Raw genomic sequence first — 26,666 nt, forward strand, 5'->3', positions numbered from 1 at the left:
AGTGTTTTTCTTTAAAAGAGTAAAAAATTTTCTTTCAACTATATAGTTGTTTTCAATCTCTCTGACCTTGAAATTTGCTAAAGGGTTGTGCTGGGAAGCAGCAGGGGACTGGCTACGGAAAGAGGGTGACGAAGCTTAGTAAGGTCTACCTACTCTCTCTCACATACATCAAGCTATTCGATCATCCTAAGGATAAGAAAAAGCTGGTATAACTACCCAAATCTCAAAAATTATATACCAAGATTCAGAAAAAATTAATTTACTCAGGATTGAAAAGCTCTCAAGTGGTAGAGCTAGGGTTTGAAAACCAGAGAAATTTGGCTTCAAAGAATAAGTTTTCTTCACAAATCAGGTTGCCTCTTAATATTTCAAGTTAATACTACTCAAATGATTATTTATATTTTTGGAACCACTGACATATGATAATGAAATATGATTAAGACTGGCTGGCTTGTCTACAGCCATGCCACCCTGAACATGTTTGATTTTGTCTGATCTCGGAAGCTAAGTGGGGTCGGGCCTAGTTAGTACTTGGATGGAAGACCACCTAGGAAGACCAGGTGCCGTAGTCATTAAAAAAAAAGTGGCTCGATGATTCAGAAGCTTTGTTATTTTGTTATTACAAATCACATATTATAATAACACTACATACTTGGTCTTGTGAATCAAAATATAACTTTCTGTTATGTTATTATAATATAATAGCAACAACAGTAAATCACATTTATACAATATTTCACAATTTCAAAATATTTCCACATACCCTATATCCTTGTGATTCAGTTTTTATAACAACCTGTGAAGTAGGCTGGGCCAATTTTATTCTCACAATTTAAAAGTTGAGGAAATAAAGGAATAGGGAAGCATTTAGTCAATTCAAATGAACAAAGAGCCTATATGAAAACATAGATCATTAATTCATTGATGTATTCACCCTTTCAAAAAATAATTTTGTGTATCTCTTATGCGACACTAATTCTTATTTCTTAAGTAATAGCCAATTTATCACTTTATCAGTTTGAAACATATTATGGAGTATATTACATATGTTAATAACAGTACATACCAGGCCTAACATCTTTTCAAGTCCCAGCCAACTGTCTTTACTAAGAGAGATAATGTAGGTTGAGCTCACTAATTTAACTAGCCCAAGAGCAGAAAATCCATAAACTGGCTGCTAACATATGTTGCGGTCTTAGCATGAAATATCTGCTCAAAGCGGCTATGTCTATTGATTAAGGAGACATTTAAAAAGAGGCAGAGACTGAGGGAAAAAAAATACACAGACTTCTGGAGCAAAGGACAGACTTAATAGAGCACAAGATCTTGCTCTTACTCTAAAGACATAGTAATGCTGGCTAATATACTTTAAGTAAATTATAAACAGTTAGACAGGCTATAAAGCAATAAAGGAAAATATCCAGATGCCAGAAATGAGAAATAATCCTAAAGCGAGAGCAATGAGCAAGAGTTAAAGCCATGTTGCCTCTGGGAGAGTAAGGGTATATGTAATAGTGGCTTGAATTTTTAATGTTACAGGCAAAAATTGCTCAAGATTTCAGTCACCGCATACAGTGAGGACTATAGCTGAACTCTTAGTATAAACCAGAAGCCAAAGAAGTGCTGCTCTGTGTATGTGCAGGGTTCTAAAATCTCTGCCCACTGAGCAATGGCACCTGAGGTCATAGGCATGAATCAAGTCACCAGTGAGTGATTGAGATCTCAGTCCTCTAGCTGTGTGCAACCCAAATTTATACCACCTGAACTGTTTGGAAGAGTCACAAGTAGAAAAAATGATATAAAAATTGGAACAAGCCTACCCATAGGGGGCAAGGCAAAGGCGACTATAAAAATTCTCTGTAGATGAAATTCCGGCAATCAGAATGTGCACAGCCTCCCTGGGAAGTTTACCACTGACAATATTTTTACAAACATGGGAAGTAGGAAGACAGACTATAGGCTTACAAATGGGAAATACATGTGTATGAGATAACAGGAAAGAGAAAAGTAAGAAAGAAACTTAAAAATTAGCATGTTTATGTGTTTAAAGAGCTCAAAGTGATCAAAAAAATCCAATTCCTTATATAAAAAGAGAAAAGAATAGAGATTATAATACTAAAAATATAGTTTTGACTGTCAGTGAACTTATTAGAAAAAAAAATGAGGCTAGCTGACTTTGTAATAATGCTATCAAAGTGCTAAGGGAAAAAAAATAAAACTGTCATCTTAAAATTATATATCCAGATAAACCATACATCAAATTCAAATCTGTGGAGGTTATATAGACATCCTGCCCTGCCCCCCCCAAAAAAAATTCTAAGTAAAAGCACTCTCCCTGAAATTTATAAATAGAAAATATACTTAAGCAGGGAAGAAAGTAAACACAGAAAGAAGAAGTAGTATCCAAGAAGCAAATATGAGCAAAATATTAAATAAATATATTTATAAACATAAATATTAAATATATATCTTAAAATAACAATTATGTTGTTTGTATGTAGAAATATGAGGTGGAAATAAAATAATAAATAATAACGAAGATGGTTGTTAAAGTAGACATACTCATTTTAGAAGAAGGATAAAAATATTTTTATTAATGTTTTAGAAAAATTAAATTTAATATTTTAGATATGTTAAAATATAATAAATCCACTAAAATATACGTATATAACTTTTAAAGTAGTAGATCGATACAGAGAGAACTATCAGTAGTACAGATAAAAAGATAGTTCTATCGGTCCAATAGAAGGCAGTAAAAGGAGAGAGCAAAAAGAGCATGATAAAGAGATAACACAAATTAAGATGGTAGAAATAAGTTTAAATATACTGGTATTTGATAAAATATAATCTCTTCAAAAATTTAAAATACAGGAAATATATATATAAATTATAGATATATATATATATACAGAAAAATGTATGTATTATGGAAATACAGATATACGCATAGTAGTTTCCCCCATCTGCCAAAATTAGTAAATGGAAATTTCCAGAAATGACCAATTCACAAGTTTTGAATTGTGCACTGTTCTGAATAGCAGTGTCATGAAATCTCATGTGGCCTGCTCCATCTCGCGAGATCTCCACTCTGCATACGTTCCCCTGCTGTTAGTCACTTAGTAGCCCTCTCAGTTATACTCTAGCGGTATTACGGTGCTTGTGTTCAAGTAATTATTTTACTTAATAATCATCCCAAAAGGCAGGAATAGTGATGTTGGCAACTCAGATATGCCAAAGAGAAGCCGTAAAGTGCTCCCTTTAAGTAAAAAAGTGAAAGTTCTCAGCTTTAGAAAACATTGTACATTGAGGTTGCTAAAATCTACGGTAAGAATGAAACTTCTATCTGTGAAATTTGGAAGAAGGAAAATTTGTAAAGAAGGGTGAGTGCAGCACAATAAGATATTTTGAAAGAGAGACTACATTCACTTAATTTTTTTTATTACAGTCCAGTGTATTGTTATAATTGTTCTATTTTACTATTAGTGATTATTGTTAATCTCTTATTGTGCCTAATTCGGAGATTAAATTTTATCATAGGTAGGTATATATAAGAAGAAACCTAGTATATGTGGGGTTTGGTACTATCTGTAGTTTCAAGTACTCACTGACGTGTCTTGAAACATACACCCTGCAGAGAAAGGGGGGACTACTGCATATATGTAGTATATATAGTAATAACATTGAAAAGGCTCTGCTCTATATTCATATTAGTGGCTGCTTCTAGAGAGGAGGAAGAGAAATAGAACTGAGGATGAAAAGGGGTTCAACTTTATCTGTAGTGTTTTGTTTCTTTTAGAAAAAAAAAAAGAGATGTAAAGCAAATAAAACAATGTTATCAGTTGTCAAGTCTAAGTAGAGAGTACCTGGGTGTCTTAAACACTGTAAGTGCTTCGATTTTTTTAAATGTCTCCATTTCACCAGAAGTAGCAAATGCATATTAATAGCAGATAGCTGAAGCTAGATGTCAATAGATAACTCCATGCCTAGGGTTTCCAAGAAACTGAGAAACAATTTTGTAGGTTCCTCTGAGCTCTGTGCTTCCCCAAGTATTAGCTTTGTTCAGTAAATGACTCAAAGACTTAGATTCCTCAGTATCTGCTGATAGGAACTAATTTTCTAACTCATTTGAAAATTATGTTTATTTTATTTACTTAATTTAGCAATTCTATGTTGATTTTTCACTGTTTCAAATATAATGCCTGTGATTACAAATACTAAAATCTGCCAACAATTTGCTTCACCAATAAAGAAAAGCATTGATTCAGTTATAACCAGACATGTAGAGGTGAAGCAGGACCCAGTGAGATATGACTAATGGTTTCATACTGTAAACAAGGATATATAGATGCATTGATTTCTATCCACATTGCTGTTCCAAGTTTTGGCTTCCTGATTAATGTTACAGTTATAGAAGTTTCCATTATTGTCTCCAATCAGGTTAACATCCAGAGGAAGTAAGGGTTCTGTCTCTTTATTATTAGGGGCAGATATTTGAGATTATTATGTCTCTTTAACTGATTTTTTTTCTCTTTATAATATATCCCTCTTTATCTCTAGTAATGCTTTGTATTTTGAAGTCTACTTTGTCTGATGTTAATATAGCACACCAGCTTTTTTATGTTTAGTGTTCTATAAAGTATCTTTTCAAATTTTTTTACTCTATTATTTTCAACCTGTTTATGCTTTACGTTTAACATGTGTTTCTTGTAAACAGCATATGGTCATATGTTTGGTTCTTTTTTAAATCCAGTTTTACAATTTTTGCTTTTTAATTGAAGTGTTTAGTTCATTTTCATATAATGTAATTATTAATATAATTTAAGGTTTTCATTTATCCCGTCTTTTCTTTATTCCTCTAGTCTTTGTTTCTGACCTATTTTGTGTGTGTGTGTGGGGGGGCGGTGAATGACATTTTTAGTATTTTCATCTTCTTTTAGCTTTTTAGCTAAACAATTTTGTTATATTTTAGTTGTTGCTCTAGAGATTACAATAGATATCTTTAAGTATTTATACATCATAATATATTATTTTAAATAGTTAATAGTATTTTAAATTTAAAACTACAATATAAAAATGAAATACTTTTTAAAACATCATTTTATATTTACTCATATATTTATCTGTTCTGATATTCTTTACTTCTTCCTGCTGATCCAGAGTTCCATCTGGTATCTTCTTTTTTTTTTTTTCAGCCTGAGTAATTTCAGTTAACATTTTGAAGAGTTTTTAATGGTGTAGGTCAGCTGGAAACAAATTCTCTCAGATTTTGTTTATCTGAAAATGTCTTTATTTTGAAGGATATTTTTACTTAATGTAGAATTCAAGGTAGACAGTTTTGGTTTGTTCATCTTTAACACTTTAAGGATTTTTTCTGATTATTTATACTGCTGCTATCCTCTATTCAATATGTGTTTTCTCTTTGTATAAAAAATAAAATTATTTTGTTATAATTTACATAAATTAAAATGTACACATATATGTATACATCGATGACATTATATATGTGTGTATATATACAGATGTACACACATACATATATATTTATATACCTGTATAATCACCACCCTAATCGAGATGTAGAATATTGCCATCATTCACAAAATTTTCTCTTGCCCCGTCCCAGTTAATTCGCATTTCCTTCTCTGTCCCTTCCACCAGAGGAAACTTTTTTATTAACTCTAAGATAAGTTTTTCCATCTCTGAAACTTCATATATAGAATGATAAAGTACACTTTTTTGTATCCATTTTTTTTCACTCAGTATAATATCTGCGAGATTCTTCCAGATTGTGGAATGTATCAGTAAGTTGTTCCTTTTTAAATATTGAACAGTATTTTATTGTGAGAATAACTACAATTAAAAAATATATACTCATCATGAACTTTTGGGTTGTTTCCAGTTTTTGGCTTTTACGAATAAATCTTCTATGAATATTCTATACAAGTCTCTTTGAGAAAATATGCCTCCAGGCAATGTATGAGAGTTTTTATTGCTTTACATTCTTGAGATTTAATACAACAGTGAATAGAATTAGTGAGGGTGGACATCTTTGCTTTGTTTCTGATCTTGGACGCGAGAAGACAATCATTATGCATGATCATCTTGCCAATAAGTACAATATACTTGGTAGGATGGAGATGCATACAAGAATCATAATGTATGATTGTTCTTATGTATTGCTGGGTTCAATTTGATAATATTTTATTAAGAAATTTTGTTAATGGGGATAAGGATCTATAATATCTTACTGTAATATCTTTATCAGGTTTTAGTATCAGGATATTCTTCGCCTCATACAGGTTATTCTTCTCCTAATACATTGATTTGGCCCCTCCTTTTCTGTTACCTGAAAGAGCTTGTGTAAGCCTTGTGTCATTTTTCTATAACTATTTGTTAGAATAAACCCCTGGAAAGTATATGGGTCTAAATTTTGTGTGACAGCTTCTGGTAATGAACTCAACATATTAAATAAATTTAATGCTTTGCAGATTTTCTGTTTTATTTTGTCATTTCTGGTGAACAATGTTTACCAAGGAATTTGTCTATTTAATCTGTTTTTAAATTTGTTGATATAAAATTATTTATAATATTCCATTAGTTTTTAGTGAGTTAGGATTGGTGTTGATATCCCTTTTTTATTCCTGATATTAGTAATTTTTTGGTTTCTTCTTCATTGTTTATTTCTTTTAGGAGTTTATTATATTTTTCTTTGCAAACAACCAACTATTCCTATACTAGATACTTGCATTTTTTTTCCTATATGATTTATTGCCATTCTTTTTTACTTCTCCCTACCTTATGTAGGTTTATTTATATTTTTACTATCTTCATAAGATGGAAGCTTAGGTCATTGATTTGTTACCTTTATTATTTTCTAATAGCATTTAAAGTCAAAAATGGCCTTTAGACACTATTTTAGTATATCCCACGAAATATGCTATGTTTTCATTATAATTCAGTTCAAAATGTTTTATAATTTCCCATGTGAATTCAATATATTGGTCATTTAGAAGTGAGTTGACAAATCTTCAAATGCTTCTAGACTTTCTAGATAACTTGATACTGCTTTCTAATATTTGTAATCAAAGAACATAATTGGAAATATTTCAAATTTTAATTATATTGAGTATTGCTTTATGACTCAGCATATGGCCTGTCTTGGTGAATGTTCTACGTGTACTCGAAAATAATGTTTCTTCTGCAATTATTAGGTGAGTTGTTCCATAAATGTTAATTAAGTCAATATACTTGATGATATTGTTTAAAACTTCTATATATTTACTGACTTTTTTTTGGTCTAGGTTTTCTATCAATTGTTGAGAGTATTTTTTTCCTAAACCTCCAGCAATGATTATGGACTTACTATATTTCTTAGTTCTGTCAGTTTTTTGTTCATGCATTTTGAAGCACTATTATTAGATGCTTAGTCATTCGGCATTATTATGTCTTAATAAATTTAACTTTTTATAATGATGAAATATCCTTCTTTATCTGTGGAAATACTTCTTTTTTGATGTCAATTTTGTCTGATATTGAAACAGCCATTCCAGTGTTTTAATGTTTGCTATTTGAATATCATATATTTTTGCTATCCTTTTACTTTTAATCTAAATATGTCTTTATATTTAAATATATGTATTATAATATATATGTATTTAAATATATGTATTATAATGTATAGCTGGTCTTGCTTTTTTATCCAGTCTGACTTTTAAATGGAGTATTTTATTCATTTTGTTTTAGTATAATTATTAATGTGGTTAAATCTAGATCTGTTTATCTTCTATTTGTTTTCTATTTGTGCCTTTTTTATGTTTTTTTTTCTTTTGAGGTAATCAGATAAAGTTTAGTATTCTGTTTTAATCCTTTCTTTTTTTTTGGCATTATGTTTTAGTGGTTTCTCTGAGACATACAATATGTAATTTTAACTTATCACCATGGACTTAGAGGTGATATTGCATACTTTAAATGCATTATTAGAACTTTGAAATGGTATAGTTCTATTATCTCTCATATTGTCTTCAGCCTAAAAAACTTCCTTCTCAATGTACTGTAGTGCATGTTTACTGGAAGAAGATTCTCTCATTCTATTTTTTTTTAAATTTTGCTTCATTTCTATTCATTCATTCATTCATTTACTTTAAATTTGTTTCAGGTATACAGTGCGTTGGTTAGACATTTATATGGTTTATGAAATGACACCCTGATTACTCTATCACCCATCTGGCTCTACACATAACCATTTAATACTACTGACTACATTCCGTATGCCACATTTTGCATCCCTGTGACAATCTTTCAACTATTAATTTGTTCCTCTTCAACCCTTCACCCTTTATCCCAGCCTCCCGACTCCCTTTTCCTCTTGTAGTCACCAGAATATCCTCTATATTCATGAGTCTATTTTTGTTTAGTTTGTTCTTTTTGTTCCTTAGATTCCACATATATGTGAAATCATATAGTATTTATCTTTCTTTTTCTGACTTATTTCACTCAGCATTTCGAAAGATATTTTATATGTAGAATTTTTGGATATAAAATTTTGTTAAAGAATTTTTGTAGTTGCTATTCCATCATTTTCCAATTTTTCATGTTTCTGATAAGAATTCAGAAGAGAGAATATTAAAACCACTATATAGAACGTGAAAATCCAGTAGGGAGATGTTACAATTTTTAAAAACGAATCTTCATTTTTTAATTATGATACTTAGCCAGAGTCTTGCTGCCCCCTGGAGCACGTGGAACAGTGCAGTGGCACTTTGGGGACTCTAAGTTGACTGGTTAGAACACTAGCAGGGTTGCATTCAATGGTAGGTCATGATCCCAAGAGGTTTTAACTAAATTACAAGGTATACTGCCTTTATATTAGGGTAAATAATCACTCATTGTAAATTAATATTAAACCTCTATAAACTAAAATAAAGTTCTCAGCATGTGGCAAATATTATAATTAAAACACATTTTCCTTTACAAATTTTCACACTGGTACCATAAAGCTATAGTAATTTTAATGGTATCAGCCAAAGAGAAGCAGTATTTGTATTGTTCTGCTGTATGTAGTGGATTGTTTTCCTCTGTCTACATTTAAGTTTGTCTCTTTATCTTTTGTTTACTACTAGTTTGAACATGAGATACTTATGTATGCTTTCCTAGTATCTATCATCATTGAGGTTCGCTGACTTCTTTTGAGTTTATCTTGGATTTATAAGTTGTATTTTTCATCAAATTTAGGAAAATTGCAGCCATTACTATTCTTAAATATTTTCCTATCCAATTCACCTTTATCTCTTTTTTATGAAATTTCAATTACATATATATATATATGTTAGACTATTTGACATTGTTTTACAAATAACTGAGATTCTTTTCCTTTTTTATATCATTTTTTCCTTTATTCTTCAGACTTGAAATTTCCTATTGATCTATCTCCAAGTTCACTTATACATTATTCTGCCACTTTCAATCCGCTGTTAAATTCATACTGTGAATATTTTATTTCAAATTTTGTAAATGTTAGATCTAGAATTTTCATTCAGTTTTTTCTTCTAAGTTCTCATTTCTCTGCCAATATTTGCCATCTGTTCATTCGTTATAACTGTGTTTTTTAAGTGCTGGAATATACTTATAGTATAATAACTGCTTTAAATTCCTGTCTGCTAATTCAACATTTGGATCATCTTGGAGTCTGTTCGTAGTTTTTTTTTTTTTTTAACTATTGATCATGTTTTTTTCTTTACTTATCTGATTATTTTTTTACATTATGCAGGACATTTTCTTAATATGTTCTAGGGACACAAAATGTTCTCATCTTCCAATAAAACATGATGATCTTTGTTTTAGCAGTCTATTAACTTGGCTTGAGTCAAAGTTCAAACTCTTTATTCCTGTTTTGCAGCAGGTAAAATCTCTGCATAGTTTTTTTGTCTTTCCAACTATTGCTTTCCTTTGGACTCTCTGGATTCTATCCTGATATGTGGATTTCAGGGGTCAGTAAAGAATGTAGGTGGAGTAATATGCATATTTTTATAGTTTTGCCACCGTGAATCCTTCTTTCCCAGAATTCCCCACTTTACTTTTCAGCCACTCCAGTAGTCTAAAATATTGTTCTTTTTTCTTCAAATTCTGACTGTGTGCCTACATTCTAACTTCACTATGATGTGCAAACTGGAGCATTATCAGGCAGAATGCTACATTAATGCAGAATTCACCCAGCATATTTCCCTTTTTTTAAGGATAGACTCACCTCCAGGTTTGTCTATTTTTTGATCACTCCTCGGTGACCTCTATTGTTTTTTCTTAATTTTGTTCAATGTTTATGATTGTTATCTGCAAGATAGTTAGACTGATATCATCTATTCTACCATTACTGAAAGCAGATTCTCCTTCATCCTTGTTTTTATTTGCTATGATTTAATTATAATTGTTTCAAGCATTCTATAAGAGGAAGTACATAGTTTCATGAAATTAAATATCACTAGTGTAGGGATTCAGAGACAACTTCCCTAACTGTACAACAATTAACTTCAATGATTAATAATAATGAGTTAACTTGTAGAAGAGGAGTAAAAAATGAAATTGACCTGCATTCTTAATAGGAGTAAGTATTTTGGTCTTTAGATTGAGTGGAAAACCGTGAAGGGGGTTTTGGAATAAGAAAAGGACGTAATAAAATTATTATTTTGTAAAGATTATTCTAGTCACATAAAAAAAAGAGTGGTCATAGAAAGGACAAGAATTGAGAAGAGAGAGCAATTAGAGGGCTATTTTAGTAATGGTACAAATGAGAACTGGCGATAGTTTAGAGCAGCTGATACATTAAAACAAAGTGCACAGTTTTAGAGATCCTTAGGTGGTAAAAGGGTTAGAACTTGATTGATATAGGTGTAAAGGGAGAAAATTGTTTTCCCTAATGTGAGAATTATCATTGTCTGTTTTATATAATGACATTATTTTAAACATCGAAAAAAGGTGTCAGGCACACAAGAGGTCAAATTAATAAACGAAAGAATAAATCCTATTTATTTTGCACACCTGATTGAGCGATGTTACTTTTAATCAAAATAAAGAACATTTAAACAGTGAGAAAAATCAAGTTTTTTTATTGTAGTTTTATTTTGATTTGGTTGGAAGAATTATTAGCTTATTGTTAGACATGTTGAACTTGGGGTAGCTTTGATATATCCAAGTAGAAATATTTAGTTGGCAGCTAGTTTTAAGATTCTAGAATACAGAAAAAAGCTCTGAGTTAATGTAACATGGAAATATGAATCATCTTATTCAATGATAACTTAAAAAGTCAAATTCAGAATTGAAAAAATTGAAAGAGTACTTCAAACTAAGTCATAATTCAATCTACCTTTTGTATGTTGAGTAAAAATAGAAAAAATCAGGAAGATTAAAAAGAAAGCATCATAGAGGTAGAAAAAACAAGCTAAAAAACTAGAGAATGTAGTATTCCAAAGCCAAAGAAAGATGGATTGCTGCTTAGAAGACAAGTAAATTAGAGTTTAAAATATCTACTAGATTTCATTATATCGAAGTTATTATCAGTTTGAGTGAAAACTGTGTGCACCTCTTTCTCCAATTGTTCTGTACCTCACAGTACTTTATTCTAGAACCAGAAAGGAATCGTGGTTAAATATAAAATAAACACATATGGCAATTTATAAGACTATTTTTTAAAGTAGTTTTATCTTTACAATAAAATTGAGAAGAAGGTGCAGAGATTTCACATAAAACTCTTCCTGCACACATACAGAGCCTCCCCTATTATTAACATTATTCAACAGATTGGGAATTTTTTTTTCACCAATGGCAAAACACAGACACATCAAAGTCATCCAAAGGTCATAGTTTACCTTAAGGTTCATTCTTGGTCTTATACTTTCTATGGGTTTGGGAAAATGAAAAATGACATATATCTATTATTATAATATAACACAGAGTATTTCCACTGCCCTAAAATTTTTCTGTGCTTGGCCTATTCACCTCTCCATCCCTGTAAACCTGGTAACCAGTTTTGCCTTTTCCAGAATGTCATATACTTGAAGTCATACAGTATGTGACCTTCTCGAATTGGCTTCTTTCACTTTAATATGCATTTAAGATTCTTCCATGCATTTTCAATACCTCTATAGTGCATTTCTTTCTAGCATTTAATAATATTTTATTGTCTGACTATACCACAATTTATTTCCCCATTTGCCTACTGAAGGACATTTTGGTTGCTTCATAAAGCTGTTATGAACATTCATGTGCATGTTTTTATGTAGTCATAAGTTTTCAGCTCTTTTGCATGGATAACAGGGGACATAATTGCTGTATCATATAGTGAAAGTATGTTTAGTTTTGTAAGAAACTGTCAAAATGTCTTTTAGAGTGACTGTATCATTTTGCATTCACACCAGCTGTACATGAAAGTTTCTGTTGCTCTTCATCTTCATCAGCATTTGGTATTGTCAGTGTTCCAGATTTCTGTCATTTTAACAAATATGTAGTTGTATGTCATTGTTGTTTTACTTGCATTTCTTTAATGACATGGTAATGGGCATCTTTTTGTATACTTATTAGCAATATATGTATCTTTTTTGGAGAGCTATCTCTTAAGGGTTTTGCTCACTTTTTAATCAGGTTTTTTTTTTTCTTATTGAGTTTTAAAAGCTCTTTGTATATTTTGGATATATAGTCCTTTATCAGATGTCTCTTTTACAAATAATTTTATACAGTCTGTGGCTGTGTTATCATTTTCTTGATATTGTTCACAAAGCAGAAGTTTTAATATTAATGAAGTCAAGTTTATCAATTAATTCTTTCAGGGATGAATTTGGTATTGCATCTAAAAAATTCATCACTATCTCTAAGATCATCTAGAGTTTCCCATATTTATCTTCTAGGAGTTTTATAGTTTTGCCTTGTAGTTAACTTTTATGAATGGTGTAAACTCTGTGTCTAGACATATTTTTTTTGTGTGTGTGTGTGAATGTTTAGTTATTCTAGCACCATTTGTTGAAAAGAATATCTTTGCTTCATTGCTTTGCTTTTGCTTCTTTGTCAAAGATCAGTTGGCTGTATTTATGTGGATCTATTTCTGTGCTCTTTATTCTGCTCCATTAATTTATTTGTCTATTCTTTAACCAATATCACATTGTTTTGAATAATGTACCTGTATAGAAAGTCTTAGAGTTGGAAAGCATCAGTTATACAATTTTGTTCTCCTTCAGTGGTGAGTCTTCTGCCTCTCCATATAAACTTTAGAATCAGTTTGTCAAAATTCATAAAATAATTTGCTTGGATTTTTATCTATAGATCAAATTGAGAAGAATTAACATCTTAATATCAAGTCATCCTATCTATGAACTTGGAATATCTTTCCATTTATTTGGTTCATTTGATTTCATTTATCAGAATTTGTAGTTTCCGCAAGTAAATCTTATAAATATTTTGTTAAAGTTATGCCTAAATATTTCATTTTTAAGTGTTAATGTAAATAATATTGAGTATTTAATTTCAAATTCTGCTTCTTCCTTGTTAGTATGTGGGAAAGTAATTGACTTTTGTTTATTAACCTTGTATGCTGATAGCTTATTAGTTCCAGGAGGTATTTTTTGTCAATTCTTATATTTTCTGCATAAGTGATGATGTCATTTTCAAAGTTTTATGTATTCTTTCCCAATCTACACACCTTTTACTTCATTCTTTGCTTTATTATTAGCTTATTCTTGGCTGCTGGTTTTGTCCTTTTGGCACTTTAAATATTTCATTCTACTTTCTCCTTCCTTGCATAGATTCAGAGAAGTCAGATGTATTTCTTATCTTTGTTTATAAGTAAGATGTTCCCTTTGTCTGCATCTTCTGGTTTATTTTAGCCACTTAATTTTATTTTTTATTTTCTGTAATTTTTTTGTCATTTATTGCACTTAGTGTTCCCTGAGCTTCTTGGCTCTGTGATTTGCTGTTTCACGTTAATTTGGGGAAATTTGTCAGTCATTTTATTATTTCAAATATTTCTTATGTTCCTTTCTTCTTTTTCCTTCTTATTCCCATTTATGCATTTGTTACACCTTTTATAATTGTCCAACAGCCTTTGCATATTCTGGGCTTTTTTTCAACTTTCATTCACTTTACTTATTGATTTTTGAGGATTTTATTCATCTATCTTCTAGCTTAGAAAGTCTTTCCCCAGCCATGTTCAATCTACTAATAAGCTCATCAAAGGCATTCTTCATTTCTGTTACAGTGTTTTGTTTTTTTTTCTATAGCATTTCTTTTTTGGTTATTTCTTTGGATTTTTGTCTGTCTGTTCATATTTTAGATCTGTTTTGCATGCTGCCATTTCGTCCACTAGAATCCTTAGCTAGTTGTTTTGATTCCTGGTCTGATGATCTAGCATCTCTACCATGTCTTATTCTGACGCTTGTTTTGTCTGTCTGTATTCTGTATTTTGCTTTTAGTTTTGCATGTCTTGTAATTTTTTTCTTAGTAGCTTGACATTATGTACCAAATAAAAGAAACTACGGGTGGTAAAGTATGGAGGGAAGGGAAGTGTTCTGTAGTTTTATAGTTAGGTCTCAGTCTTTTGTTTAGCCTATGCCTCTGGACTGTAAACTTTACAAATGTTTCTCAGTCTCCTCCCCTCTTAAATGGGATACAATGGCAAGAATTGGCTCAGGATAGGTATTTTCTTCCCCAGGCCAATTAGACTCTGATAATACCCCAGACGGTTAAGTTCTGGTTTACTAATTTACTCTGAAAGCTGGCTTTGTTAAAACAGAGTGTTCTGGTCTATTTCAGAATGGTTCCTTTCCTCTTTCCTCTGCTGGAAACACCAAAAGTTTTTTCTCCTATATTTACTATGAGAACCTGGTTAAGCTCCTGGACAAAAATCCCATGATATTGTGATGACTCTGTTCCTCTCAAATTTTTAACTCTCAGAGTTGTCAGAGCCTCTTGAATTTATCACCTATAGTTCAGATTTTCCCATGCAGGCACTGATTATCAGAGTAGCTTTTTCATTCATGAGTCTTTACTCTGGCAAGCCACAACTCCCTATATATACCTGTCAATACCCCCACTCTTTTGGGACAGTAGTTTGCCCTGTTTCCTCACTTATATGGATTTTAAAAGAATTGTTACTTTTTCAACCTGTTCATCTTTTTATTTGCTGTTAGGATAGAGTGGTGACTTCCAACCTCCTTATATGTGCAACTGGAAACTGGAAGTCATAAGCTAAGTTTTTGAGAAGTTATTTAAGTAATATTTTAGATTTTTTTTTAAAAAAGAATCCTATGGAGGAGTAGGTATATTGGCATTACAGAAAAATTTACTTTCTAGGGTGTTTAGGGAAAATGTAATGTGGGCGGCACTGTTTCCATGCCATTTCTTTTAGTCAATCCCCAGTCTATTTTCTGTGCTTCCAGTTTCCACTCATATGCCCCATCAGTCATATTTTCAAGCTATTCAACACTGAAATATATAGAAGCTATAACTATTTTCTCAAAAGATATTTTTACATATTTTTCAGCTTAAAATCAGTTGTACTTCATCTCTGGGTTAGAGTTTATTATTATTATTATTACTATTATTATTAAGAAATTTGGTATTTGAAGAAGTAGCCCAGAACTAACTATGTATGTCTATTCTTAATGAGCTAGAGATGTCTCACAAGGCTTTGGTGATCTTAAAGCCCATGGTGGTAATGTAGAAAGATTTTTCAGTTTGACAACCTGCAGAAGATAAAGCGTTTACTTCAACCTAATTATCGATCTCTCAAGGAGGCAATTATATACTTGTGCCTTGTTTGGCCAAGTATAATGTGGAAGAATTTCTTCTTCAACTAGGAAAATGCCTTAACTGGCTAGCTACCGGCAGAGAATATTAATAGCAAATAACATTTATCCTGATCTTTATAGTTAATAAAGTGCTTTCATAAATGTTATTTTACTGATCTTCACAACATTTCTGTGGGGAGTATATATAGGAGTCATTATTGTTATCCTCATTCTACTCATGAAGAACTTGAAGCTCTGAGAAATGAAAGGACATCATATAGACCAAAAAGGAAGTAGAGGAGATAGGATAAGACACAAGTCTTTGGTGGAGTCAGCAGCTTCCTGATTCTCCACCTACCTTGTGGCCTGGGTTTTGGCTCCCTTGGTAGGTCATTTCTGTGGTGTTATGGGTCATTCCAAGAGCCTCAGCCTATGTTCCATTCTTCTAGCACTTTAAATACTTTTGTGAGCGCCCGGTTCTCTATGTTCAATTCCTGTATTAAGACTAATCAGAGAGGTTTGAGATATCTGCAAATAAACCATGATCAATACATTAGGATGCCTCAAGTAAATGCTTGCATCTACTCTTAGAGTGCTAATCAGGGTGCCAGCAAGAAACAGATAAAACCTTTAAAGTATTTAACTGAGAAGCATTTAATGAAAAGGCTGTCTAGAGAGGTATGAAGAGGGGCAAGGAACAAATAAGTAGTGGGAGCAGGAGCTGGCTCAAGTGGACTCCTAAGGGGAGAAAAATACACAAGTTGTCTCAAAATTCATGCCTCTCCTTTAATCTCATATTGCTTCCCTGGAAAGACCACAGAGAGAAGCTAAGAATCTTTAGGCTGAGAATAGTTATAATAGCAGTAACTTTATCTACATAGTGATTTACATATTATGAAACACTTGCTTTCACTGAATCTCTTTTATTTCTACATTAACCTAATAGGTTTTTATTGTGATGACGACAACAACGATGATGATGATGATGATGATGATGATGATGATGATGGTGATCTAGTCTGAGACTTGTCTGAATTAGTTCAAGAACTCACCTAACCAGGTAGCTCAGGCAGAAAGGAATCACCTTGTTTCATACACCACCACCTATACAGTTACTTTGTACTTTTTGGTAAAGATGACCTTTATACCTTTCTCCCTCTTCTCAATATACCTGTGCTCCTATGTCTTATTTTTCTTTTAATATAGAGAAAGAAAAACAGCCTTAAAAACTAGGAGAAATGTCAGAGCCTAGTTGAAAACTTTATTTTGGTATTGTATCAGATATAATTTTAGTGCATATTTTTCTAAAATGCTTGAAGAAGAAACTTTTCATTGGTTAAAGCCCTTTTATGGGCTCTAAATCTCTCTGTCTTTAGGAGAGATAGAAACATCAGCTAATTACTATCTGTGAAAATTGAATAAAAGCACGGTCTATGTGTCCTAGCCTGGGTTCCTCAGGAAACTGAGACAGATATAAAAGGCTTATATGTTATTTCTTAATTAGGAAGAGGTATCCTATGACATAACAACGAAGGACAAGGGGAGAGTTGAAAGGAAAGAGGGAGAGCTAATACGACTATTATTGAGTAGTTCACTACTAAGTGGGACTGATTGTTCAATCCCAAAGGACTATCCTCTTAAAAGTCATATAAACTTTATATCAGGAGAGACTCTTCATGGGGAGAAAACGAGAATCATTTTTACTTCAATTCTCTTCTTCTATTGTGCAAATGCTTTCCCATAATTTGTTAAATACCTTATACCTCTGGATCACATGTATGTAGGTTTAAGTGGAGTCCCACAGTTTCCCATTTTCAACATGATAGGGAAGCTCTAAGGCAGGAGGTAAAAAATTGTACAGTGTGGGTATGATACAAGGTATTGTCAAATATCTTACATGTGAAGTTATGAAGCCACTCAGCTATAACCATAACAAGAGAAAGATGGGGTCAAGAGGATCTAAAATGGTCCATAAATGAGGTATGACAGAGACCACCCAGTACACCACTCAGATCTCTCATATAATATATCATATCTGACTTGCATACTCCCATGGAGTCTCTATTTTGGTGAGAATAGGATGCTTTCACCTTTTTTCCAGTCTATCACCAAGTCTTCTAGATATTGACTACTTGATGCTACTTAGATGTTAAAATTTAAGATAAGAGAGTTATTGAAATATACTCCAGTCCGTGATGCAGTAGTGAGGTTGTAATTGATGTTTGTCACCATTTTCCTCCTCTCCAACTATTTATTCTAGAGTTTCCTCACCCTTGGGCAAAATGTTGTCTGGTCTGAGTTGCTTGCCTGCTGAGGTCTAAGCCCTTAGTTGTCTTCCTGGGCTGTGATTGCTACTGTTGTTCAATAACTATTATTACTGGAAGCAACATGGAAGTTCCAAACATACTCTCTCCTGGCTGCCTTATGTAACAGAAAGATCACTTCTCCTGATAATCTGGGCTGACTGTGCCCTTACTACGTCATTCTCTTACATTGCCTATTGGTCTACTGGCATGAGGATCCAGAAAAAAGCAGGTGTTAGGTGCAGTTTCAAGTTTATAAGAAACCTTACTGAGGACTTTGGGAAAATGTTTACCTTTTTGGGAGCCGGAAACTGAATTTGACAATGCCTGGTTGGCAAGAACTTATTATCAACCGTGGCACAGGGAGAAATGCTGAAGCAGGGATCTTATTTCTCCTTGATTCCCAGAGTCATATATATCTTTAATCTCAGATAGAACACTACTTATCAAGTTTTCCTCTTAAAGGAAAAAAAAAGGTACATTGTCCTAATTTCCAATTTCATATACTTTTGTGGCTTTTTTCCCTTTCTTTTGCATTGAAAATTCAAATAAATCCAGTTTTTTTTATCTGCCCAAGAACAGAGAAAGGGACATAATGTAATATAGGTAGTGTGTATGTGTGATGCACACACACGCACTTCTCTATCTTTCTATCTATATAAATGTTGTGTCAAGTATGATATTCTCTAAATGTTGGATATTTAATTCTTTCTACTCTCATATTCCAACTTAAAATGTCCTACAGTTCTGCTTTATTGTTTTTCCTATCCACAACCTCATGGCACGCAATCGAGATATCACAGTCTAAACTTACAACCTACACCTGTTATTTAAGGAATTTCCCACACACATCTGTGCATTTAGCTTAAGACTAACTGTGAGGGGTTTTTTTGTTGGCATGTGCTGTGTGGGTTTTCCAACCGGAGTCCTAATTTGTAACACCTACAGCTTGCTCAGCTCATTCTGATGCTAGGGTGGTTTCCTTCTGTGAATAAATGTCAGTGAGGTGCCCTAGGCAAAGTTATTGCCCTCACAGAACCTATGAATTTAGTTTGTTCCAGGAATAGACTCCCTATTCCTATATGCAAGTGAACATTTGGAGCAGGTATATTAGCTAAGCCAGCTTTGGGAGATTAAAAGAAATGACTCTTGCTACTGAAGGCTAAAGGACATGCTTTGCTGTACATCATAATGCTTCATCCAAACCAATTATACACACAAAAAAATTTATGAGTGCCTACTGTATGCTAGGCACTGGATATTTTATATTCAAGATGTCTACTGTGAGCCAGAAACAGCTAGAAGTAAGCAGAAAATAAACAAACAAACAAACAAACAAATGAATGAATGAATGAATGAATAAGGAGCATATAAATTAGTAAGAGTTATAGGACAATCCCAATAATCACAAAAACTAAAGACAGAGTAAGTAGTGGTGATATCAACAAGATGGTAGAGTAAGTATGTGATGCCAGCTTTGTCTCCCCACAATACGCACGGACACAGAAACACACACAGAGACACATACACAAACAATTAGAACGATATTCATAAATGAAAATAGCCTTAGGAATGTTCAAGAGTCCAATTAAGAACTTGCAGCTACATAATAGAGCACGAAACAGAGACTGAAATGATTGATGGGGAGATCTGCAAAATTAAGACATCTGGAGGTGGCCGGGACCAAAGAAGAAGGATGGAAGAGTATCCAATAGTGTTTGATAGCACAGACCCCAGTGACACCAGCAGCTTTTGGCACTGACTCCCCTGAGAAAGTGACAATGTTGCATCCTACAAGAAGGAACCACTGTTGTCTGCCTTAAGACTGGCCTGTTCCTAATCCAAACTTTGAAAGACCCTGGAGTCTAGAGCTGTGGCCACTCCATACACACCTTCACTCCAGATCCTAACTCCATAGCCACATTCACTCTGACAGGCCTGTGGTCCAGACCCTGGCATCACAATTGCCCTATGATTGCCTGTACCTGAGATGCCAAAGCCACCACCACAGCGGTAGTGCTCATGCTTCAGCCCTCAGGGCTGTGGCAGCTCCACATGTACTTGTGCTCCTGGAGTTTGTACTGCAAACACTGACATCAAGGGCAGGCATTTATGGAGTGACAGCATAAACCTAAGGACTGGAATGTGGGTGTGTGCAGAGCTGCAGCTCCAGGTTCACACTATTATCAATATTGTGGCAGAGACACCTTACTGTAAAGCCACTAAACCACCACAGCACCAGCCCCCAGAGCCACAGTCCCTCTATCCATGCCCATACTCTAGACTCCAGCTCTTTGATTATTCCATGGGCATCCATGCATCAGACACTGGTGCCACTGCAAATGTGGGTGCACCCACAAAATGAACCAACCAAAGGAAATCTCCTTGACCTTGACTTCCCCTATGGGGGAAAAAAAAAAGACATCCCCAGCAGCCTTCACTAACAAAGACCCCAACAGTCCTCTTTGCTATTGGACACCCACAACCTTGGCTACCAAGGACAATTACAGTCTTTGGAGATTCTGAACTCAGCTGATGGAGCTACATGGTGAATATGCACCTGCAACTTCTCATAGCCATAATCAATTGCCCCCTCACATTGACCTCTAGGTGAAGGTTTTTCCCCGCCAAAACCAGTCCATAAAGTCTGGAAGAAGCAACTGTTCAATTAAATGCACAGATTATATATATATACGAACAGGTTCGTATATATATATATATATGAACGAAATGGGAATTCAATAAAAAGGTAGAAATAATTGGAAAAAAAGAACCAAACAAATAATGAAGCTGAGGAATACAACGAATGATTAAAAAGTGCAACAGAGAATGTCAATGGCAAACTTGATCAAGCAGAAGAAACTCAGATATGAGTCATTTAATATTATCCAATTGGAACAATGAAAAGAAAAAAGAATAAAAAAGAGTAATTGATGGGACACTATCAAGTAGATGAATATACACAGCACGGGAATCTCAGAAGGAGAAGAGAGGGAAAAAGAGAGCAGAAAATTTATTCAAAGAAACAATAGCTAAAAATTTCCCAAATATGGGGAGAGAGATAGATATCCAGTACAAGAAGTTCCAAGGTCCTCGATCAGGTTCAACCCAAACAAGACCTCACCAAATCACATTATAATCAAGCCGTCAAAAATCAAAGGCAAGTAAGAAATTTTGAAAGGCTCAAAAGAAAAGAGAATCACCATGTAAAAGGAAACCCTCATAAGGCTATCAGCAAATTATCTCAAGATGTCATGATCCATCTATGTTGTCACGAATGGCAGTATTTCATCTTTTATTATGGCTGAGCAATATTCTATTGTATATATGTACCACATCTTTTTTATTCCATCATCTATTAAAGGACAATTAGTCAAACAGAAAAAATTGAGAACTATATGATTTTACTCATATGTGAGATATAAAACTAAAAGCAATAAACATGACAAACAAACAAAAACTCATAGACATAAATAATAGTTTAATGGTTACCAGAGAGAAAGAGGGAAGGGGTGGTGGTACATAAGGGTAAAAAGGATCAAATATATGGTTATAGCAGGATATTTGACTTTGAGTGGTGAATACACAATGAGGTATGACATATTATTGAATTTTATACTCAATACCTATATAATTTTATTAACCAATGTCACCCAATGAATTTAATTAAAAATTTAGATTATAAAATTAAACATATACACTTACGAACCTCCAAAAAAAGTGCCAAAAAAAAAAAAAAAAACTGTCACTAGGAAAAGCTGTCCTTCAGAAATGAGAGGAAGATAGAAATATTCCCAGTTAAACAAAACAAAATTCTTCACCACTTGACTTGCCTTATAAGTAAAACTAAAAGAAGTTCTTCAAGTTGAAATAAAAACACTAATTAATAACATGAAAACATAGTCAAGTAAAAAACTCACTGATAAAGTTTAGTATGTAGTCAAATTCAGAACACTCTGATACTATAATGGTGATATATAATTCAGTTTTAAATATGGTGTAAAGGATAGAAAACAAAGTATTAAAAAGAACTATAGCTACAATAATTCCTTAGTGGATACAAAATATAAAAAATATGTAAACTGTAATCTCAAAAAACATAAAATGGGCAGAGTGAAAAGAATAAGTTTTGTATACAATCAAAGTTATCAGCTTAAAATAAACAGTTATAATTAAAAGATTCTTTCATTTATACCTCATGGTAACCACAAAGCAAGAAATTGTAGAAAATACACAAAAGATAAAGATAAAAGAATCAAACATACCACTAAAGAAATAATCAAATCACAAAAGAAAAGAGCAAGACAAAAAGAAAGGAACGAAACAAACCCGAAGAATAGCCAGAAAACAAATAACAAAATGGCAATAGAAAACAATTAACAAAATGGCAATAGTAAGCCTATTAATAATTTTAAAAATATAAATGGATTAAATTCTCTAATCAAAAGACAGAGTGGCTAAATTAATACAAAAACAAGACTCAACTATCTACAGCCTACAAGAGACTCACTTCAAAGAGACACATAGGCTGAAAGTGAAGGAATAGAAAAAAGATATTCCATACAAATGATAACTGAGAGAGAGCAAAAGTGGAAATATTAAGTCAAAAACTAACAAAAGACAAAGCAAGTCATTATATAATGATAAAAGGTCAATTAATCAAAAGGATATAACAGTTATAAATAAATATGCACCCAACATTGGAGAACCTAAACATATAAATCGACTATTAATAGAACTGAAGGTAGAAATAGACAGAGCTACACAATAACAGTAGGAGAGTTCAGTACCACAATTTCAACAATGAATAAATCATCCATATAGAAGATCAATAAGAAAACACTAGATTCGAAATACATTTTAGACCAAACAATCTTAATATACATATACAGGACCTTCCATCCAACAGCAACAGAATATACATTCTTCTGAAGTATGCCTAGAATGTTCTCTAGTATAGATCATATGAAGGCTGCAAAACAAGGCTTAATAGATTTAAAATGATTAAAATCATATCAAGTATCTTTTTCTGGCCACAATGTTGTGAAACTAGAAATCAATAATGAGGAAAACTTGAAATTTTACAAATATGTGAAAATTACCATCACCCTCCTGAACAACCTATGGATCAAAGATAAAATTGAAAAAGAAATCAAAACTATCTCAAGACAAATGAAAATGAAAACACAACACACCAAAATTTATGGTATACAGTAAAAGTAGTTCTAAGAGGGAATTTTATAAACACCAACATTAAGAAAAAAATAGATCTCAAATAAACAACCTAATTTTATACCTTATAGCACTAGAAAAATAGGAACACACTAATCCTTAAATTAGCAGAAGAAAAGAAATAGCAAAGATCAGATCCAAAATAAATTAAATAGAAAGTAGAATACCAACCTACGAAGAATGAATCATGAAAAAATAAAAACTCTGAAAAGATCGATAATGAGTAGAGATCAAATCGAATGTGACATACATAAAAAAAGATGGATAAAAAAAATCACACAATCATCTCAATATAGACCGTAAAAGCATTTGACAAAATACAACATCCTTTTATATAAAAATTCTCAACAAATTAAGTACAGAAGGAATGTACTCAGCATAATAAAATTTATACATGATTAGCCAATAGCTAACATTATATTCAATGGTGAAAAGCTAAAAGCTTTTTCTCTGAGATCAAGAATAAGACAAGGCTACCCACTTCCACCACTTTTATTCAACATAATACTGGAATTCCTAGCCAGAGCAATGATGCAAGAAAAGAAATGTCTTTCCAATCAGGAAGGTAGACATAAAATTATCTGTTTGCATATTGCATGATCTCATATATAGAAAACCCTAAGGGCTCCTTCAAAAACTGTTGAAGTTAATTTTAAAAAAAAATTGCAGGATATAAAATCAATATACAAACATTAGTTGCATTTCTGCACACTAACAATAAATTATTCAAACAAGAAATTTTTTTAAATCTCATTTATAGTAGAATCTAAAAGAATAAAATACTGAGGAATAAATTTAACCAAGGAAATGAAAGATCTGTTGAACATTGAAAACTATGAGACTAATGAAAGAAATGGAAGATGACACAAATAAATGGAAAACTATTCCCTGAGCATGGATCAGAATACTTAATATTATTAAATGTCCATTCTATCCAAAGTGGTTTACAGATTCAATGCAATCCCTATCAGAATTCCAATGTCATTTTAACAGAAATAAATTTAAAAAGTATAAAAATCATATGGAATCATAAAAGAATTCTAAATAGTAAAAGCAAGTTAGAGCAAAAAGAGTAAAGCTGGAAACATCACACTTTCTGATTTAACATTATATACAAAACTATAGTCATCAAAAACAGTATCGCACTGGTGTAAAAAATAAAAAACAGACATATAGACCAATGGAACAGAGTAAAGGGGCTAGAAAACAGACTCCCTTGCATGATCTCACTTTTATGTGGAATCTAAAAAAAAAAAGTCAAACATAATAATAGAGAGTAAAATGGTAGTTACAGGGGATGGAGAGTGGGGGCAAAGGAGAGATGTTGGTCAGAAGGTACAAATATCAGTTATAAGATGAATAAATTCAGGCAATCTAATGTACTCATGGCGACTATAGTTAATAATAATATACTGTATACATGACATTTGCTAAGAGAGCAAATCTCAAGTGTTCTCCCCACGTGAAAAAAGACTGAGGTGATGAATATATTAATTACCTCTATTGTGGTGATCATTTCACAATGTATTCATATATCAAAACATAATATTTAATATATTATACAGATTTTATGTGTCAATCATACCTCAATAACATTCAAAATAAAAAGATAGAGTAGGAAAACAGGATAAGTATTAGCAAAAAAAAATGAGTCTTAAATTAGATAGTGGATGCAGAATTATTTTAAACTCTAAAGTACTCTTAGAGTTTAGCAAACTCTCCTTTGGTAAGAAGTGGGTCAACATTTGGATTTGGGACCAGAATCTCACCCTTTCTCTGGTCTTTTTCCCTCAATAAGCTTCTCTTCTGTGGATCATCATAACACATTGCTATCAGCCTATTACACTCTTTTGGGGAAGTCAATCTCTGTTTGAGGGAAATAGTTTAACCAGCTAGCAAAGAGAAATTTAATTTTTGGTATTCATGAGTTTGAAACTAATGTCTATATGAATTTCCCTGTCTCTTAGAATTCTCTTTATATAATTTCCTACCTATTCTAATTATTGTCCAGTTTTTTTCCCACTGAAACCCTACATATGCTCTACTTTAACTTTCTTACATGGAAATTATACATGGCATAATAAACTTTAAGTCTCAGAATTCTCCCAGGACTTGAGTTTAGACCTTTCTTTTGGCTCCTCTGGTCCTGGATACCAGACTGGGCTAGAAAACCACGCTAGCTTTTTTCTCTGGGGACCCAGTCTCAAGTACTAACTTGGTAGGATGGGCCAGCCCTAGCTCCCTGGCAGAAAAAATTTAGATTAAAATTTTTGACAAACTAGTTACTGCTCTTAGAAATGTTTTGTTTGTTTGTTTGTTTTATTACAACAGGAAAGGAAGTTTTAGCTTAATTTCTGACATACAAAATCTAAAATTGTAACATTCCAGAATTGTAGGAAGTTTTGAGGAAAATTGAAAAACAAAATGAAGAAATTTCCCAAATCTGCCAGGCTACCACCTTCACTGAGATGAATCTACTTGAATTACCAAGCAACAGCCCCAAATGAAAAATTTAGAACAGAAAAATAACATCATTTGTATTTCCAATACAAGTTGTTTGTGTAAAATAGCTTTTAAAAAAGTTTTATCTAGCTCCACCTGGTGGTAGATGCCTGAAACATAAGTTGCAGAACACCTAACAGTTGTTAAACATCTTTGACATTGCTATGGATTTTATTGCATGTTCTAAATAAAAATTAATTCTGCAATGAATTGCAATTTTTTTTCACAACTGTACACTCCTATCAAAAGATCAGACATCACAGGTGCTCAGTGTGGCAGCGAAATATATTAGAGCAAAAAGCAATTTCAAAAATAATTTTCAGGACATTCTTGCTGTGAATTCTAAGTATTTTTAGTACAAATTATTCATTAATTGATACTGTTTTACTACTGAAGCAAATTGTGAGATACCTTATGTAGATTATTTTTCCAGTAAGCAAAGATGATCCAATGCAAATGTTGAAAAGTAAATGATTTGATATTATTTATTTTTTTGTAATTGATAAATCTAGCTACATTGTGGGAAATGAGATGGAGTGGGCAGTCAGGAGGAATAAGGGATTCAATGACAGAAGAATTTATGACTAAGGGCTTGTAGGTACAAGATTGAGAAAAGAATTTGAACTAAGGTTATAGCAGTATAGGTGGAGAGTGCTCAATTTCTAGCGATATTTCTGAAATACAGTTGATGAGGTTTGGTCATTGAGTCAAGGCAACTGGCAAAGAGTGAGAGTAGTTGAGTATGCAAGCTTCAGGTCCTTGGGCCCATAGAATTTTCCACTGAACTTCGACCCATGCTACTACCTTCTTGCAGTCGTACATATCATTCTTCCTTGAAACTATTATAAAATTCATATCTAAT

The 26,666-nt window shown here is 32.6% G+C and overlaps 1 protein-coding gene and 1 pseudogene across 1 annotated transcript in view; both read left to right on the forward strand.

Moving 5' to 3' along the window:
* Nucleotides 1–26,666, forward strand: part of LOC107505912 (interleukin 1 receptor accessory protein) — a 182,334-nt gene that overhangs the window by 133,595 nt on the left and 22,073 nt on the right. The gene's annotated exons all lie outside the window — the stretch shown is intronic.
* Nucleotides 454–572, forward strand: LOC118602013 (annotated as a pseudogene).

Source organism: Rousettus aegyptiacus, unplaced genomic scaffold (genome assembly GCF_014176215.1).
Source record: "Rousettus aegyptiacus isolate mRouAeg1 unplaced genomic scaffold, mRouAeg1.p scaffold_m13_p_4, whole genome shotgun sequence".
NCBI lineage: Eukaryota > Metazoa > Chordata > Mammalia > Chiroptera > Pteropodidae > Rousettus > Rousettus aegyptiacus.